General features: G+C 45.1%; 1 protein-coding gene and 1 pseudogene across 1 annotated transcript in view; one reads left to right on the top strand and one right to left on the bottom strand.

Annotated features, from left to right (window-relative positions):
• The window catches only part of LOC126088408 (uncharacterized), a 1,096,577-nt gene that overhangs the window by 864,709 nt on the left and 211,612 nt on the right, over nt 1-20,256 (bottom strand). The gene's annotated exons all lie outside the window — the stretch shown is intronic.
• On the top strand, nt 18,600-18,717 carry LOC126089885 (5S ribosomal RNA; annotated as a pseudogene).

Here is a 20,256-nt window from a genome sequence, read left to right on the forward strand (position 1 = left end):
AAGATCATTTAGAAAGAATGGCCAATACAAGCATTTCAAAAATGGCATTGTCATACAGACGTAGTGGCCTAAGAGAAACAAGAAGACCGAGGAAAAGGTAAATTGAGGCTCGATCAGATTTATGCTCATGCATAAACTGATGATAATGATGATGAAGATCATCATCATCATAAGAACCAGAAATACATTGAAAGGACAGATACAAAACACCATGATGAATGTAACTGGAGCAGATTTTGCGAAAATGTGTCACCAAGTTAAAATGTAGTGGAAGATCTTCACCATCGTAATTCTGTAATGACGAAAGTGCAGTCAACATGAATAACGAAACCCGCCACAATGGGACCATGCAACGGTTCCATTTAAAAGTAATCACCACACTCATTTAGACTCGTACCTATCTGGAAGTCGGTACGATCAATTCCCGTTTCGAAAAACGTGGTCAGCCGCTGACGGATCCACAATCGCACCCAGTCTTGCACATCTCGTCCGACTGAAATCGATGTCCACACATGTCTTTCTTCTAGGCGCCAAATATGTGAAAATCACACGGTGAAAGATCCCCAACCAAATCGCTGAAGCCTTTCTGCGACAAAATAAAACACCTGCAGCAGCTCTTATGATTTTATTATGTCAGTTGGGTGGAATGCTGACACGTCAGTTTCAGATTATCTGCGTATCCAGTTATGCTGGCAACTGATATATGTAGGGATCATATCAACCTGTACCGCATCAACAACAGCCTGAAGATGGCGCATTGAAGCGCTAGAAGTGGTTGCAACAAAATAAAATAAAATCATAAGGACGACTGTAGGTGTTTTACTTTGTCACAGAAAGGCAAATATCCTGCAATAAGGAAAAAGAAAAATAAGAGAAACTGCCTTCTCCAGTGTAGGTGTAGCCGTGGTTTGCAGGGCAGTGTTCACATCTACAACATGTTAAGCTGCAATATATGTTAAGTTGCAATATACGTTAAACACGTAAAATCAAATACTGAAAATGGCATAAAGGGCCGAAATGTGGGTTTTACTTAAATAAACAATAAAACAGTCAAATGGCGGAGTGTTCCCTTAAAAAAGGCAAAATATCTCAGAATAGTGATTGCCCAAAGCATACCTGGCACATCCATCTTCGCGACCTAAAGCAGACGCAAGGAAGATTTAGGGCTTAACGTCCCATCGACAATGAAGCCATTTACAGATGAAGTAAAAGGTTCGGGTAGGGGAGGATGTGGGAGGATATGGGCCATGCTCTTGATGAAACTACACTCCTGGAAATGGAAAAAAGAACACATTGACACCGGTGTGTCAGACCCACCATACTTGCTCCGGACACTGCGAGAGGGCTGTACAAGCAATGATCACACGCACGGCACAGCGGACACACCAGGAACCGCGGTGTTGGCCGTCGAATGGCGCTAGCTGCGCAGCATTTGTGCACCGCCGCCGTCAGTGTCAGCCAGTTTGCCGTGGCATACGGAGCTCCATCGCAGTCTTTAACACTGGTAGCATGCCGCGACAGCGTGGACGTGAACCGTATGTGCAGTTGACGGACTTTGAGCGAGGGCGTATAGTGGGCATGCGGGAGGCCGGGTGGACGTACCGCCGAATTGCTCAACACGTGGGGCGTGAGGTCTCCACAGTACATCGATGTTGTCGCCAGTGGTCGGCGGAAGGTGCACGTGCCCGTCGACCTGGGACCGGACCGCAGCGACGCACGGATGCACGCCAAGACCGTAGGATCCTACGCAGTGCCGTAGGGGACCGCACCGCCACTTCCCAGCAAATTAGGGACACTGTTGCTCCTGGGGTATCGGCGAGGACCATTCGCAACCGTCTCCATGAAGCTGGGCTACGGTCCCGCACACCGTTAGGCCGTCTTCCGCTCACGCCCCAACATCGTGCAGCCCGCCTCCAGTGGTGTCGCGACAGGCGTGAATGGAGGGACGAATGGAGACGTGTCGTCTTCAGCGATGAGAGTCGCTTCTGCCTTGGTGCCAATGATGGTCGTATGCGTGTTTGGCGCCGTGCAGGTGAGCGCCACAATCAGGACTGCATACGACCGAGGCACACAGGGCCAACACCCGGCATCATGGTGTGGGGAGCGATCTCCTACACTGGCCGTACACCACTGGTGATCGTCGAGGGGACACTGAATAGTGCACGGTACATCCAAACCGTCATCGAACCCATCGTTCTACCATTCCTAGACCGGCAAGGGAACTTGCTGTTCCAACAGGACAACGCACGTCCGCATGTATCCCGTGCCACCCAACGTGCTCTAGAAGGTGTAAGTCAACTACCCTGGCCAGCAAGATTTCCGGATCTGTCCCCCATTGAGCATGTTTGGGACTGGATGAAGCGTCGTGTCACGCGGTCTGCACGTCCAGCACGAACGCTGGTCCAACTGAGGCGCCAGGTGGAAATGGCATGGCAAGCCGTTCCACAGGACTACATCCAGCATCTCTACGATCGTCTCCATGGGAGAATAGCAGCCTGCATTGCTGCGAAAGGTGGATATACACTGTACTAGTGCCGACATTGTGCATGCTCTGTTGCCTGTGTCTATGTGCCTGTGGTTCTGTCAGTGTGATCATGTGATGTATCTGACCCCAGGAATGTGTCAATAAAGTTTCCCCTTCCTGGGACAATGAATTCACGGTGTTCTTATTTCAATTTCCAGGAGTGTATATTCCACAAGCCACATATGGTGAGTGGTGGAGGGCTTCATGTACCAATACTAGTCATTTTCTTTTCTGTTCCACTCTCAAATAGAGCGAGGGAGAAACGGTTACCTATACGATCCCATACGAGACCTAGTCTCTGTAATCTTATCTTAATGGTCCTTACGCGAAATGTACATTTGCTGCAGTACAATCGTTGTGCATTAAGTCTCAAATGTAGCAGCCCACCACTGAATTACTTCCAAGTGTCCATTTAACGCCATCTAGTGCGGATCCCAAACACCCGAACAATACTCAACAAAAGGTGGTACTAGCGTCAGTGTCCTATATGCGGTGTTCTGTAGAAATGAATCTCACTTTTCTGAAAATCTCCCGATAAACCCTAGTCGACCATTGGCCTTTCCTACTACAATCCATACTCGCTCATTCCATTGCGTAGTGCTTCGCAACGTTTCGCCCAGATACCTAATCGACGTGACTTTGTCAAGCAGCACACTGCTGATATTGTATTCGAATATTATGGGTTTATGTTCGCTGCTCATCTACATTAACTCACATTTTTCTACATTTCCAGCTAGCTGTCATTCATGAAACGACCTAGAAATTTTGTCCAAATCTTCATATATCCTCCTGCGCTCACTCAATGACGACACCTTTCCATACGTCATCAGTAAACAGCCCCAGACTGCTGCTTAACCTGCCCGTCTGATCATTTACGTATACAGAGAAAAACAGCCGTCCTATCACACTTTCCTAGGACACTCCTGACGATACCCTTGTCTCTGATCAACACTCGTCGTCGAGGAGAACATACTGGGTTCTGTTACTTAAGAAGTCTTAGAGCCACTCACATACATGCAAACCTATTCCATACGCTTGTACCTTCGTTAACAGACGGTAGTGCGGTACAGTGGCAAATGCTTTACGAAAATATAGGAATATCGTAGATATCGTAGTGCTTAGCATCGTAGTGCTTAGTAAAATAATTATAATTGTTTCTACGACTTAACAAGAACATGATACGCGTCCCTATATCGGCCCAGTGTCAATAATGTTTGGCAACAGAAAGTACATCGTGTCCTCTTTCCCACAACGATAAAGCGATTTTTATGTCCATTTACAGCGGCGTCGCTTTTGCCCAGCTGGAGAGTTGTGTCAAACAGGTAATAAATACTGCTTGAGCTGGATCAGTAAGTAAGTATAAACTAGTGTGTTTGAATTAATTAACCTTCAGTCACGTTAATTTAAGCCTACATTAAGCCTAATGTCTGATGTCATTGGAAAAATTATCATAGAAATTCGAGTTGATACGGTGACTTACCGAAAGATCTCCTTCCTGAGGACCGTTCCCGCATGGAATAAAAAATGAGGAAAATGGTGGTCATACAATGTGCGCCCTCCCCCAAAAATCGGAAATCGCTTACGGACTACAGAAAATAACGTACATAAACTAACAACCAACAACCGAACAAAGTCTAATGCAAGCGTATTGTGGTGAAACGGGAATTTACATCCAATGCGTAACATTTATAGTAATGAACGATCATTCTTTCTGAGACCTGCTTTGTAGATCTGTCATATAATTTACCTTGACTTGCAGAAAGTATATTGATATGCAAACCAAGCAGGCCAGAGTGGCCGTGCGGTTCTAGGCGCTACAGTCTGCGCTACGGTCGCAGGTTCGAATCCTGCCTCGGGCATGGATGTGTGTGATGTCCTTAGGTTAGATAAGTATAATTAGTTCTAAGTTTTAGGCGACTGATGACCTCAGAAGTTAAGTCGCATAGTGCTCAGAGCCATTTTTTTGCAAACCAAAAGCAACTGCACTATTTAACTTTGAAACGGCACTGTAATTCCCGTCCCGTAACTGATATACATTTATGAAGAGCCGAGAGCCTTCCCAATAAAAACGTCTTTCGCAACCGACGTGGTACCGCATTGTAGCAAAATACCACGTTTACCATTTCCATTCAACAAGTGAATTGTGTGGAAAAGCCGCCCTTCTGCTGCGCCTGCCCTGTGTGAACAATGTAGAGTTTTCAGACAGTGTGTAAAAATGCTCTTCTGTTTATCGCCTCCCGTGCTGTAAGAATATGTTTACGAAGTGTGGCTATAAAATAACCGAACTATTGCTGTAACATTTTATTTCAAAAACAGATATATTTAGTTATTGTTACCCTCTCAATACACTCCCCTCTTCTATCATTACAAAGTTCCATGAGAACTTTCCATTGACGGAAACCATGCTGGAATTCTTCTTCTGTCAGCCCCTTGGCGATGCGTGCCGATTTTTATTTTATTGCTTCAGCGGACTGCAATATTGTTTCTTTTAACGCAGATTTGACCTTGGGGAATAGACACAAGGTGGGTGGTCTAACAATGGGATGCTGTACTTTGCTAGGAACCTGTTGACGGGCAATGTGGTATGAACCGGTGCGTTGATTTGATGTAGAACTCATGTCCTTCCACAATTCGGGATTTTTTTCGTATTTTCCCAAGGAGTTGACCAAGAATCTTAAGGTACTAATGTTGATTAACAGTCTGACCTTTAGGAAGCCAGTGAAGACACACAGTTCCACGAATATCAAAAAGAAAAGTCATCATCGCATCGAATCTTTATTTGCTCTTTCGAGCTTTTTTTAGATCTCGGGAACTTGGACCCTTCTAATGCATGATTTGACGCTCAATTTCTGGATCATAAGGGAAAAACCAAGATTCTTCACATGTTACCACTCTTACTTATCACTCTCTTCAAGAAATTAGGGTCATTTTCAATGGTATTAAAAGTGTCGGTACAAACGTATTCTCAAGCTTCTTTTTGTTCGATCGCGAGAATTTTCCGCACTAGTTTCGCACACACTTTTCTCATGTGAAATTGGGTATGTAAAATTTGCCTTACGCTGTCTGTGTCAATTCCAGCAGTTTCAGCAATCGATCGAATACTCAACCAACTGTCAAATTCAATGAGATTATCTACTTTTTCTACGTTTTCATCTGTTTTTGATGCTCAAGGGCGTCCCGGGCGTGAGTCATCTTTAACGTCTTCTTGGAAACGCTTGAACCACTCGACGACTCGCGTACGTGATAAACAGTCTTCACCATCAACTTATTTCAGTAACAGATAGGTTTCAGTAGAAGATTTTTCCAAGATTCATGTGAAACTTCACCACAATTCGTTGCTCTATTACTAAACTTACCTTTCCCGCGAAACAAATTAACAGCTCTTACATAAACCAACGCCACGGCCATATTGATTTGTCTACAGACACCAGAGATGCCGCATTCGACTGATGAGGCTTCACACTTCACAGCTATTCGTCGTTCATCTTTGGTGCATAACTATGTACTCTGTGACAGCATCAGTCCCGTTATTCTAGAGCCACACCACGTACTGTATCTCTGAGTGTTGCCAAGGTTGGCTATCACTGAGAGGGTCTCAGAAAGGAAATATCTCCAATATCTGATGCTTAAGACTACTGGAGGGAAAGGTTCTTACCTCGGAACATGTGTCACGAGTGCGGAGAGCGCGCCGAAGATCGGGTATATGAACTGCGAGGCAAGTGAGTCTGAGTACACAGGTCAAGTACCGTAAGGTAGAGAAGGAGAAAAATTTCCTTTGAGACCACTGCACGGTAGTGAACATCCTTGACAACATGGCGGTAATACATTCATAGAGCATCCTTGCCTCTCACGCTACGGAAGCAAACTAGTACCGTACAGGTGGGAGGGTGTGTACAAAAAGACTCCGTGACACATTGTTTGAATTTTCTCCGACATTCACTCAGTACAGGACAGTGCACTATTAGGGTGACTTTCTGGTATATACACGCATGTGAGACGGCAAGGATGAATATACGGGGTATCAAGTCGGTTACAAAGGACGTATCTAGTGACAGCAGTATACACTCATGGAAATGGAAAAAAGAACACATTGACACCGGTGTGTCAGACCCACCATACTTGCTCCGGACACTGCGAGAGGGCTGTACAAGCAATGATCACACGCACGACACAGCGGACACACCAGGAACCGCGGTGTTGGCCGTCGAATGGCGCTAGCTGCGCAGCATTTGTGCACCGCCGCCGTCAGTGTCAGCCAGTTTGCCGTGGCATACGGAGCTCCATCGCAGTCTTTAACACTGGTAGCATGCCGCGACAGCGTGGACGTGAACCGTATGTGCAGTTGACGGACTTTGAGCGAGGGCGTATAGTGGGCATGCGGGAGGCCGGGTGGACGTACCGCCGAATTGCTCAACACGTGGAGCGTGAGGTCTCCACAGTACATCGATGTTGTCGCCAGTGGTCGGCGGAAGGTGCACGTGCCCGTCGACTGGGACCGGACCGCAGCGACGCACGGATGCACGCCAAGACCGTAGGATCCTACGCAGTGCCGTAGGGGACCGTACCGCCACTTCCCAGCAAATTAGGGACACTGTTGCTCCTGGGGTATCGGCGAGGACCATTCGCAACCGTCTCCATGAAGCTGGGCTACGGTCCCGCACACCGTTAGGCCGTCTTCCGCTCACGCCCCAACATCGTGCAGCCCGCCTCCAGTGGTGTCGCAACAGGCCTGAATGGAGGGACGAATGGAGACGTGTCGTCTTCAGCGATGAGAGTCGCTTCTGCCTTGGTGCCAATGATGGTCGTATGCGTGTTTGGCGCCGTGCAGGTGAGCGCCACAATCAGGACTGCATACGACCGAGGCATACAGGGCCAACACCCGGCATCATGGTGTGGGGAGCGATCTCCTACACTGGCCGTACACCACTGGTGATCGTCGAGGGGACACTGAATAGTGCACGGTACATCCAAACCGTCATCGAACCCATCGTTCTACCATTCCTAGACCGGCAAGGGAACTTGCTGTTCCAACAGGACAATGCACGTCCGCATGTATCCCGTGCCACCCAACGTGCTCTAGAAGGTGTAAGTCAACTACCCTGGCCAGCAAGATCTCCGGATCTGTCCCCCATTGAGCATGTTTGGGACTGGATGAAGCGTCGTCTCACGCGGTCTGCACGTCCAGCACGAACGCTGGTCCAACTGAGGCGCCAGGTGGAAATGGCATGGCAAGCCGTTCCACAGGACTACATCCAGCATCTGTACGATCGTCTCCATGGGAGAATAGCAGCCTGCATTGCTGCGAAAGGTGGATATACACTGTACTAGTGCCGACATTGTGCATGCTCTGTTGCCTGTGTCTATGTGCCTGTGGTTCTGTCAGTGTGATCATGTGATGTATCTGACCCCAGGAAGTTTCCCCCTCCTGGGACAATCAATTCACGGTGTTCTTATTTCAATTTCCAGGAGTGTATAATTGATGAAACTGCAGTTACAGCCCCATTTCAAAATATTCGTATTAGAACCGTTGAATAACATCAAGGCAAATACTTCCCATCGCAAAATATGGCGCCTTTCGGAATTAGAAACAACCGCCACGATTTTTTTTCCCTAGTCTACGCTTGCTCTTCCACGGCGGCGACCATTTCTGGATTGCTTTTAGCCACTGTCCTTATTCCACTCGCCGTAGAACCTACATAGCCACACCACTGAAGAGCTCTTTTCTTACGTTCCACGACGACTGGCTTTCCATATTCATTATCTTTTCTTATTTCCTGTCGTCTCTTTTCTAGCCCTCTCCAACGCCTGTACTCTATTTGGCTGTCGCCCTCCCAGAGTCCTTTCTGCACCAATTGTCAGTATACTGCCAACTACAGTTTGCAGAATGTCAAATCAAACACCTTTTAGCCGTCTAATTTCCCAACTGTTATTTCATTTGGCTACTAGCTTCGGTGATTTGCTAAGGCATCTTCGAGCCCTGACCAACTTGTAGGAAAATTTGGACCTCGGTTCCGGTCAAAACAGAGGTCAGCATTCTAAGAGTGTGTGAATTCCTAAGGGACCAGACTGCTGAGGTCATCGTTCCCTAGACTTACACGCTACTTAAACTAACTTATGCTAAGAACAACACACACACCCATGCCCGAGGGAGGACTCAAACCTCCGGCGGGAGAGGCAGCGCAATCCGTGACATGGCGCGTTCAGCCGCGCGGCCACTATGCGCGGCATGCAAAGACTGGTATCTGTAGATTTCTGCTTGATCATCTGACGACACGGTTGAAGTAGTCGCTGTATCAAGCAGAAATCTACAAATACCAATATTTCAATGCTGGCCATTATTTTGACCGGAAGCGAAGTTGGCATATTCCTACATGTCGGTCAGGAGACTGAAGATGGCGTAATAAATCGCCGAAACTGGTAGCCAAATAAAATAAAATTTTGGAAATTTGATTTGAAATCCTGTAGCAAACAGTTGAGTCCCGTAATCATCTCTGAAAAAATCGACATACCGAGACAGTTTGCAAAATCCTTTTCTTCGTTTCTTTTAGTATTGACCTGGTCCACAGATTTCCATTTAGCATCTGCTTCTCATGCCTCCTGTACATTGCCTTCCACATCTGCTTCACGGCTTCCGATATGTGGATAACTGATTCTAAGTATTTAAATTGTATTAGCAGTTCCTTGCGTCAATATTATATGCCCTCCATTTCCTCCCACTGTTAGATATGCTGTTTTGCTCACAATTATTCTAAGCTCACATATTTCAAGTGACACTATTAACTTCTTTATCATAAAATTTACGTCCTCCCTACTTCACGCTATCAATAATTGATCATCGGCAAATAATAATGAGTAGATAGTGCCTTGCTGGAATTGAGTTCCCATACCTCCTAATGATGGATTCTACTGTTTCAATACATTCTGCACGCATACAGAGGTGATGAGGAACAGTCTCAAATCCTTGTAAGAGTGTTGCAGGGTAGATTGTTGTGAGAAATAATTGTTAAGAAAAAAATTCTATACGTTGCGCCTTTTCCGAGGTAATTAGCATTGAAGATAACCAATCAGGCAGTTGAGCGTGCAAATTCAAGGTACAATTAGTGTCAGTTGTTCTCATAGTGTAAATGATAGTGCACGAGGCGGCCCAGCCTTTGGCTCGGGTTCGTTCCTTACTACTGCCACACGTACAATTTTTATATCTCTCTCTTTTTCGGTTTTAGGAAAGCAAACGAAGAACACGTTTGGCAGTACCGTCTCCTGCTGATGACTTGAATTTGTGCTCGCAACTGCCTGACTGGGTAAATTCAGTCCTTATGAACTCGGAAACTGCGAAAAGTTAATATTTTGTTCTTACTAATTATTTCTAAGCACAAGCTACCCAGCAACGCTCTTACAAGCTTTTCAGACTATGTTTCTGACCATCCCTACATTTAAACAGGATCGGTGACATATTGCAGCCTTGTTTAAATCTTTTGGATATTTGGAATGGCTCACTCCACTTTCTCCATACTTAAACAGCTGCGTAGGATTGTCGGTATATTCTCCGAATTAGGAATATTTACTGCGCTTCTATTCCTATAGATCTATATTCCATTGCTGCCCATAGTTCGTTGATCGGTTCAGAATCACACGTTTTCTCTAAATCTGACCCTTAGAATACCTTTTCTTACTTATATGTCTAAGGCTAAAAACATCATCCACACAAAATCATCCTCCCATAAAAACTACCAGGTAGTCTCGCATCCTTCCCCCAATCTGATTCCCTAAACTGTTTTCCGGTCCTGCGCTCAAACACCTGCTAATGGATGACACAGTGCTAATCCCCCTACAATTGCTTGAGTCCTTTTTGTTTCAAAAATGGTTCAAATGGCTCTGAGCACTATGGCACTTAACTACTGTGGTCATCAGTCCCCTAGAACTTAGAACTACTTAAACCTAACTAACCTAAGGACATCACACACATCCATGCCCGAGGCAGGATTCGAACCTGCGACCGTAGCAGTCGCGCGGTTCCGGACTGAGCGCCTGAACCGCTAGACCACCGCGGCCGGCCCTTTTTGTTTCCTTTCTTGTAGATAGCAGGTTCCTGTGATACACACTGCTCTCTTGGTATGACCTCTCCCCACAACCTCAACAATTTACATATTAGTTTACCGTTTGAGGGGACCCATATTTCCTCAATTTCGTAATAACTCCTCCCAGTCCACAAGCCTTTCCAGCATCTCTTTTACTTCTTTCCCCATTATTGGTTTTGTATTACCTAATTTACTGATTTTTTTTGTAGATTTATATCCCCTAGTCTCTTCTTTCTTTTACCAACAGTTCTTCAGAGTGCTTTTCCGCAGTGTAATAGACATAGGTTGTATTGTGAAACTATCCTGAAAAAGAATAAGAGAAAGACATTAAATTTAGGCCGAAAATCATAGTAATTTAATGATATGGACCATCGATCATCCCAGTAAAATCATATTTAATGGGAGCAAGATTTAAATTCCTGTCTGGCCAACGTCGCCAGCTTTTAGCAGTTTCCTAGCATCATTACCGGTTGAATGCTGTTATGGCTCTTTAATCATTGTCAACAAAACGCTACACTTCCCACCACATCCAGGTGTGAGTCGTAGCGACACCATCAAGGCATGAAGAATAACTCTCCTTACTTGGTGAAACGCACTAGTGCCTGTATCCACCAAGGTAAATGCCAGAAAGTCAGAGCGACGAATATTTTACCGACAGAAACACTGCGTTACCGTTAAACGGGAGAGAAGTACAGTATTTACACAACTTGGCCGCGTCTGCAGCGTCCGGCTTGTTCGTTCGTAAACCGTTTCCGTCACAAGAGTCGAAAAATAACCTTCTTGCCGGAAGAATCTCTGTCCACGCTCCTCTGAATTACACTCGTTACCTTAGCCGCGTCGCCTGGCGTTTATATTGCGAGCCGCGAGTAAATATTCTTTGTGGAATCCATTTAATCGCTATGGAGAATAAACAGGGCGCGAGTTAGTTTCAGTCAAAGGAGCCGGCGTACCGTCACAAAGGACCAAGTTTGCACAGACATCGGAGCGGCCTGGCAGAGATTTCATTCTTCAAAAGGGCCGGCTGTTCCGCGGGCGGCCGCCGGCGTCGCTGCCTCCCCTGCCCGCACCGCCGCAAAACAACCCCCGCCGCTGCCCTCCCGTGGCAGCGTTTTGCAGACAAATATAATTATAATATTCGTACCTACAGACAAGGACATCAAACGAGGATAGGAGTAACGTTCCGCTATGCTCGAAACGACTCTAAAAAAATAATTAAAATAATTTTATTCAGAACTGTTTGTTCTCTTAAGGTCCGTTTCGCTCCGGTATTTATATAAGTTTATTAAAGCCACAGCCATTCTCCAGCTGTTTGTTTTCGGAAATGAATCCGCGCGTACGCAGGAGTTTAGACCGTTAATTTCTGGTGCAGCAAAATCAAATACCTGCTTCATGAATTGCAATTAGCTTTCTACAAGTTTCGTGTCGTGAACAAAACGCTGCGCGATAATCCTGTTGCCCGCAACAGTGGGAAAGTCTTCCGTCTCGAATTATTTGTCTTGGATAGCATATTCTAAATAACTCGAGAAATGGTAGAGAAATAAATAACGCCATAGATCCAAGGAGATTCTCTTACTGTTTTTACATATCATCTGCTCATGATTCTCCCCCAGACATAAAATACTGTAAAACATTATCATTCTGCTATCAATAACCTAAATCTCACGTTTAATCTGACAGTAGCAATAAATAACCTTAGATTTTCTGATGATATCCTAGTGATGGCAGAAAGTGCAGAAGACTTCAAGATTCTTTCGCTGAAGATAAAAAAAAGAAAGTGTGAAGGCTGGTCAAATACTGAACGCAAAGAAAATGAAAATTATGGCAACAAAACCCGTCGCGTCATGATAGACAGGAGGAGAAACAATGGACTTAGTTTGTACTTCCAGTTATCTAGGTTTTCAGATTTCCGATGATGGTGACTGCAGCGAAGTGTTTGTTGAGTGAAACCACATGGCAGATTAAAACTCCGGACCGAGACTCGAACTCGGGACCTTTGCCTTCCGTGGGCAAGTGCTCTACCATCTGACCTACCCAAGCACGACTCACGCCTCGTTCTCACAGCTTTACTTCTGCCAGTACCTCGACTCCTACCTTCCAAACTTTACAGACGCTCTCCAGCGAACCTTGCAGAACTATCACTCCTGAAAGAAAGGATATTGCGGAGACATGGCTCAGTCATAGCCTGGGGGATGTTTCCAGAATGAGATTTTCACTCTTCAGCGGAGTGTGCGCTGATATGAAACTTCATGGCAGATAATACTGTGCGCCGGATGGAGACTCGGACTCGGTACATCTACATCTACATCCATACTCCGCAAGCCACCTGACGGTGTGTGGCGGAGGGTACCTTGAGTACCTCTATCGGATCTCCTTCTGTTCCAGTCTCGTATTGATCGTGGAAAGAAGGACTGTCGGTATGCTTCTGTGTGGGCTCTAATCTCTCTGATTTTATCCTCATGGTCTCTTCGCGAGATATACGTAGGAGGGAGCAATATATTGCTTGACTCTTCGGTAAAGGTATGTTCTCGAAACTTCAACAAAAGCCCGTACCGAGCTACTGAGCGTCTCTCCTGCAGAGTCTTCCAATGCTGTTTATCTATCATCTCCGTAACGCTTTCGCGATTACTAAATGATCCTGTAACGAAGCGCGCTGCTCTCCGTTGGATCTTCTCTATCTCTTTTATCAACCCTATCTAGTACGGATCCCATACTGCTGAGCAGTATACAAGCAGTGGGCGAATAAGCGTACTGTAACATACTTCCTTTGTTTTCGGATTGCATTTCCTTAGGATTCTTCCAATGAATCTCAGTCTGGCATTTGCTTTACCAACGATCAACTTTATACGTATGATCATTCCATTGTAAATCACTCCTAATGCGTATTCCCAGATAATTTATGGAATTAACTGCTTCCAGTTGCTGACCTGCTATTTTGTTGCTAAATGATAAGGGATCTATCTTTCTATGCATTCGCATCACATTACACTTGTCTACATTGAGATTCAATTGCCATTCCCTGCACCATGCGTCAATTTGCTGCAGATCCTCCTGCATTTCAGTACAATTTTCCATTGTTACAACCTCTCGATATACCACAGCATCATCCACAAATAGCCTCAGTGAACTTCCGATGTCATCCACAAGGTCATTTATGTATATTGTGAATAGCAACGGTCCTACGACACTCCTCTGCGGCACACCTGAAGTCACTCTTACTTCGGTACCTTTGCCTTTCGCGGGCAAGTGCTCTACCATCTGACCTACCCTAGGATCACACACGACCTGTCGAGTTCGAGCTCGAGTCTCGGTCCGGCACACAGTTTTAATCTGAAAGGAAGTTCCAAATCAGCGCACACTCCGCTGGAGAGTGAAAATTTCATACTGCTTGTTGAGTGATAGGGACAGACTGTTTTGAAGAGGACTGTCACAAAAAAATAAGAGGACGACAGCTGCAAAGGTCACTACAGACTATCACACGTACGAACCCTGTCAGCATCAAGCCAACACAAATGGAGAATTGCAGGACGATCTGGAATTTCTAAACCATACATCGGTGGTGCAAATGCCAGTAAGAGGAAAACGTGGTGCCGCATCTGCAAAACGTGGACTGTGGAGCAGTGGAAGAAATTCCTCAGGTCTGATTGTTTCACAACGTATACAACTTTTGGTGGAGTTTACGTGCTAAGAGTGAAACATGGCGGGGGTTCTACAATGATTTGGGTAATGATGTCGTGGTATTCCATGAGCATTAGTGCCACGGATTATGTGACCACTTTCGCTGATGATGTCCATGCTAGGGTACAGCGTGTGTTCCTCAATGGTGATGTTGTGTTCCCAGACGATAGAGCCCCTTTTTACAAAGCACGTCTTCAACGACTGGGAAACACGGGGGTGAATTTTCGCATCTCCCCTGCCCTCCAGTCATCAAATCTCAATATTACTGAGTTTTTGTGGTCCACTTTGGAGATCACTATTCACTTCCATCACCTTTACCTGACCTTGCAATTACTTTGCTTGCAGAGTGGTATAAAATTCCCTTAAAAAACATATTGGACCTGTATTTATCCATTCCGAGACGACTGAAAGCTGTTTTGAATGCCAACTGTTTTCCTACATCGTGTTAGGCATGGTACAGTGTTGTGTTTTTGTCCAGTTGTAAGTTCTATACTACTGCAGGACTCTGAGATCATCCGACAATGGAGACGACAGATTGCAGTTGACGGCTTGTCAGTAGGAATTATGCGCTCAGCTTGTCAGGTTGTGATAGGTAACTGTTAGTAAGGTACGTTATTTGAGCTGCCTCGACCTGTAAGATTCACGCTACCTCACTTTGAATACGGACAGCGTGTCTTTAGCCTTTCCGATAAATATTCAGTATTCCAATGGTATTACTACCGACTAACTCTGACCCGTTGTTGCCCGTTGCGGAAGCTCTCACATTTTATTGTATTTCAATTTATTTTATTATTCATTTATATTAGTTGATTATTTTAAAAAAATTTCTTCCACTGGGCATATGATTGTACGCAGTACATTTGATTGTTGTGATACATCGCCTATTACAACTGTGTGGTACGGATTTATGAATAATAGCGTATACATACGTTCATCTACTATGCTATATACCAGTAAAACAGTGAAAACTATTAACAACAGAATGACATAGGCAGAAGCATATTTGCCCTATCGTTAGATATAGTTTTAATGATATACAATACGTCCTTTTGAGCCACTTACACAGTTAACATAGATATCGGTCAATTGTTAATGTATCTTCCATATTTTTATAATAGTGCATTTGTTCTACTCATTGTACAGGGGCCTGAAGATGCACCAATGTAACGCCAAAACTGGTTACATATAAGAAGTTCATAAAATAAATTTCTACAATACATACGGCTGTTGGTAAATTATTGTATCAAGAAATACATGTCAGCCGTTGTCCTAAAGTCCATGATGGATCAATAAAGATCAGGAAATACTAGTCGGCATTGGGGACGAAGTTGGAGGGAAAGGAAAATTGAAGAAGTAAGTAGAGATCGATCAATATCCCAGTGGTCAAAGACATAGAAGGATACAGGAAAATGACAGTCCCCATTAGACAAACAAGGGAAGAGGATACTGAAGATCCCGGAAGAAGGGTGGGAGAGAAGAGGAGAAACTACGGAGAGCTTCTGGAAATAGAACACTCCATGAAGGGGTCCTACGGACACCTACAACAGCCGCAACGAAAGAAGAAGATGAAATTAGCAATGAGTTTTCTAATCAACGTCAGTTGCATGTTTATAACATGAGGTTTGGTGGCTATGCACTATCTTCCTTGGCACAAGTAGTTTTTATTTGCCTCCCTTTGACATGTAATGAAATGTATGGTTTGCATGTACGAGTATATCGCATAGACGGCTGTGGTGACCCTTTACGCAGGATAATAAACCCCTCTTCCGCGAGAAACTGTCCACATATTTTGAATTTAAAGCATGTCATTGGAAAACCATTAGCCTATCAGGAACTTAGCGGTACCACGTCTGCACTGGAAACTGTTACTTCTGGGTCGAGCGACTTCGGCTTGCGTCGTGGGTGTACACGCAATAGTGTCTGAATTAAAAAACAAAAAACAAAAAAACACTAGACCGTAATATATAATCAGGTCAAGGGAAAGGTTTACCTCGCTATGAGGACAGCATATGCAGAGCCGTACTGTACTGTGACGGCAGAATAAAGCAGCTGCTCGGGCACTAACAGAAAATACCGTAATTCCAATAACTTTTTCTAGTTTTGTATTATTCTGTTCTCCAGGGAAGGAATATAGATGCTTAAGGGACAAGACGTTTTAGGAATGCTGAGGACAATGATTTGTTAACAAAAAGATGCGATAATTAATCCTCGTCAGATGCTCCTTTCTGTACCTTTAATTGTTCAGAAGACATAGGTTCTCCATATTGGAGACGATTCGAACAGTAAATATTACGTAAGACTAATAATAGATATCGGAGGCTGGATAGCAACATTTCGTTCGAAAATTGGCCGTCCTCTCCTCAAGTACACACAACACTTTGCTGGATTATGTCCCATCACCTGCAAAATTAACTGTTTGTTGTTATCGAAGACAATTTACTATCACACGGGAGCAACTTGTAGCTGCAGCTACTGAGAAGAGTCTTGAAGAGTTCAAAGAGCCCTGTGGCCTCAACACTTGTCGGTTGGGCTTCCTGAAGGGTACATCGATCGAAGACTCCATCAATCCGACTCTCCAAATAGCAGACAGCGTAAAAAGCAAATGTGCGTAACGACATCTCAGGTGATTTCCATAACCTACTGTGACATGACGACTGAGTCACGCCCGCATCTCGTGGTCGTGCGGTAGCGTTCTCGCTTCCCACTCCCGGGTTCCCGGGTTCGATTCCCGGCGGGGTCAGGGATTTTTCTCTGCCTCGTGATGGCTGGGTGTTGTGTGCTGTCCTTAGGTTAGTTAGGTTTAAGTAGTTCTAAGTTCTAGGGGACTGATGACCACAGCAGTTGAGTCCCATAGTGCTCAGAGCCATTTGAACCATTTTTTGACTGAGTCGCCAAGGGAACCGTTGGTTTAGGGTAATGGTGTGGACAGGGTAATTGCCTATGATGTCGGTATATTGGTGAGGATTTCTGCGTAATCCAGACGGGTGTTTGAAGAAAATGCAAGCCACAAACTGTATTAGGTGTAGCGACGATGCAGGACCGACAAATCAACAATAGTTGAAAATCACCTCTATGTTCTTTAAGGTTAGACTCTCGACAAAAAGGAATCCACTCTTTAAACTGTAAAGTAACCTATTTTTCTGAGACGTCAGTCTTCTGATTGGTTTGTTGCGGCCGCCACGAATTGCTTTCTTGTACCAATCTTTTCATTTCAGATCAGCAATTCCAACCTACGTGCTCAGTAACTTTCTGGATTTATTCCAATCTCTGTTTTCCGCTACAGGTTTTGTCCTCTACAGCTCTCCCTAGTACCATGGAAGTTATTGTCTTATGTCTTAACAGAAGTCCTGTCATCCTCTCCCTTCTTGTTGTCAGTGTTTTCCTCACGTTCCTCTCCTCGCCAATTCTGCGGAGAACCTCCTCATTCTTTATATTATTAGTCCACCTAATTTCATCATTCTTCTGCAGCACCGCATCTCAAACGCTTCGAATCTCTTCTTTTCCCACAGTCCATGTGTCACTACCGTACAATGCTGTGCTCAAAATGCACATTCTCAGCATTTTTGTTCCTAAAATTAAGACCAGTGTTTGATATTGACTCATACTGGTAGATTTATGCTCCGCCACGCGCCCTACGGTGGCTTCAGGAGTATCCATGTAGATGTAGATGTAGATATCAGCAGACATTTTGCCAGTGCTAGTCTCTTTTTTATGTCCTCCTTGCAGACTAATTACCTGTAACACTAATTAAAAATATGTCTGCAGGCGATCGTGGCCGTTGACATTGAATGTAGAACCTTCTAGGTTGTTAGGACGTGTCATGGTTCTTCACACGATCGACGTTCCGCCCCTTCGATAGGATCCTCTTCAGGAACTTTCGGTGTTCACGCTTATCTGAAATAATCCGCGGGACTTTCCGAAATTTATTACTCATCGTCACGCACTCCATGACCACGGCTAGCAATATCAAAACCATCCACCCCAATACACGTTTCCGGAGCAACCACACGATAAAGAACAACGAACTGCACACCAGCTCCATCTTTTTCAAGACCTGAACAGCGTCCAATGTCAACAGCAGTACTTTCAGCCTCTGTTACTGGGAGGACGGCAACAGTCGCCCATGTGGACATGCCGTCAGCTTCCTACTGGTCCAGCAACCACCCCATCAACCACAGAAGACAACAGCTATCCATTCGATGAGTATGTAACAAACAGTGGCATCAAGGTGTACAGTATAGATTGCCAGTTTAAAATAGCTTTGCATTTATTGCAAATTCTTAGCCCAGTGAAAGCGAATTTCCTGTCAATCATAACCCTCCACAGCGAACGGCCTTGCCGCAGTGGTAACACCGGTTCCCGTCAGATCGCCGAAGTTAAGCGCTGTCGGGCAGGGCTAGCACTTGGATGGGTGACCACCTGGTCTGCCGAGCGCTATTGGCAAGCGGGCTGCACTCAGCCCATGTGAGGCAAACTAAGGAGCTACTTGACTGAGAAGTAGTGCCTCTGGTCTCGTAAAACTGACCTACGGCCGGGAGAGCGGTGTGCTGACCACAGGCCCGTCCATATCGGCATCTAGTGACGCCAGTGGGCTTAGGATGACACGGTGGCCAGTCGGTACCGTTGGGACTTCCAAGGCCTGTTCGGACGGAGTTACAACCTTCCACAACCACAGACACAATTGTCCACCTCGTTAGCTGAGCCGTCAGCGCCACGGATTACGTACGAAAAGGGCCTGTGTTTCGATTTTCGGTCGGGTCGAAACTTTTCTTGGGGACTGGGTGTTGTGTTGTCCTCAAGTTCTTATCATCATTACTGAAATTCCAATTCTGAGATGGCTGTATGGGCACGTCTCTAAAGCCAGTGAAAGTAAAAAAGGAATCTCTCCCGTCTTTATACATGGAACTAAAAGGTGGGAAGTCGTAGCTAAGGACCTAGAGAGGACCCTTTCTCAACTGTATTTTAGTACATCACGACTTGATGCTGTAAGCATTGCGACTGAGACCCTTGAAGATTAAAGGCAGCTTGTTAGTTTCTTGAAAGAGAATCACATCGAATTTCACTGTTAAGAATCTGATCAGACTAATAAAGCACTAAAAGTAGTCATTAGAGGGCTGCCGATCACAGCACCTGAGGAGGAGATTGCTGTTGAATTAACTAACCATGGATATCAGATCTGTAGTACAAATGCATTCGTTGTATGACAATCGACCATATCCATTGAGCTTAGTACTGCTGAAGATCCAGACATTTACTCTCTGCAGAAGTTATGTCGTATATCGGGTGTAACTGTAGAGAATTACAGAACATGTGGTCAAAAACTTTGCCACAGGTATCAAAGATTTAATCATTCATCAATACATTGCAAAGGGAACCACGTTGCTTGAAGTGCGTTTCACACAGTAAAAAGTTCCAGGAAAGCTCCAACCTCTTGTGTTATCTGCGATGGAAGCCAACACGCGTCTTACAAAGGTTGCCTTGTTTACCAGCAACTACGCTCACGCCAGCACCAGCAAGTAAACACAATGGCGTAGTCGGGACCAGCCCTGCTGCCACAACAGTCGCCAATGCCAAACGGGACACACCCTCCCCGGTTGTCCAACCGCATTACGCCTCCCTTCTCCAGAAAGAGTGCCTCATATGCAGTCGTAAAGAAGGGCACTCCCCCGTAACGATCAGCTAACCAGCAACTTTTACACCCTAACTTGCTTTTTTGCTTTTTCCGGAACTGTTTTATCCTCCACCGCCTCCCTAAAAGATTATCAAGGTATCATACCTAATGTACTAAATCTTTAACAAATTTTAGGACACCCCAGAATGAAAGATCTATTAAACTGACACTGTATAAGTCTAATTGCTACAATCAACTCACCACAAAAAACGTCAATATCAGAAAATTTATTACATCTACCAACCAATAATCGCTAAATGCCGATCACTGTAGCAGTAGAAAACTTTAAAATCATTTCCTGGAACGCTAAC

The sequence above is a fragment of the Schistocerca cancellata genome, chromosome 6 (genome assembly GCF_023864275.1).
Source record: "Schistocerca cancellata isolate TAMUIC-IGC-003103 chromosome 6, iqSchCanc2.1, whole genome shotgun sequence".
NCBI classification, from domain to species: domain Eukaryota; kingdom Metazoa; phylum Arthropoda; class Insecta; order Orthoptera; family Acrididae; genus Schistocerca; species Schistocerca cancellata.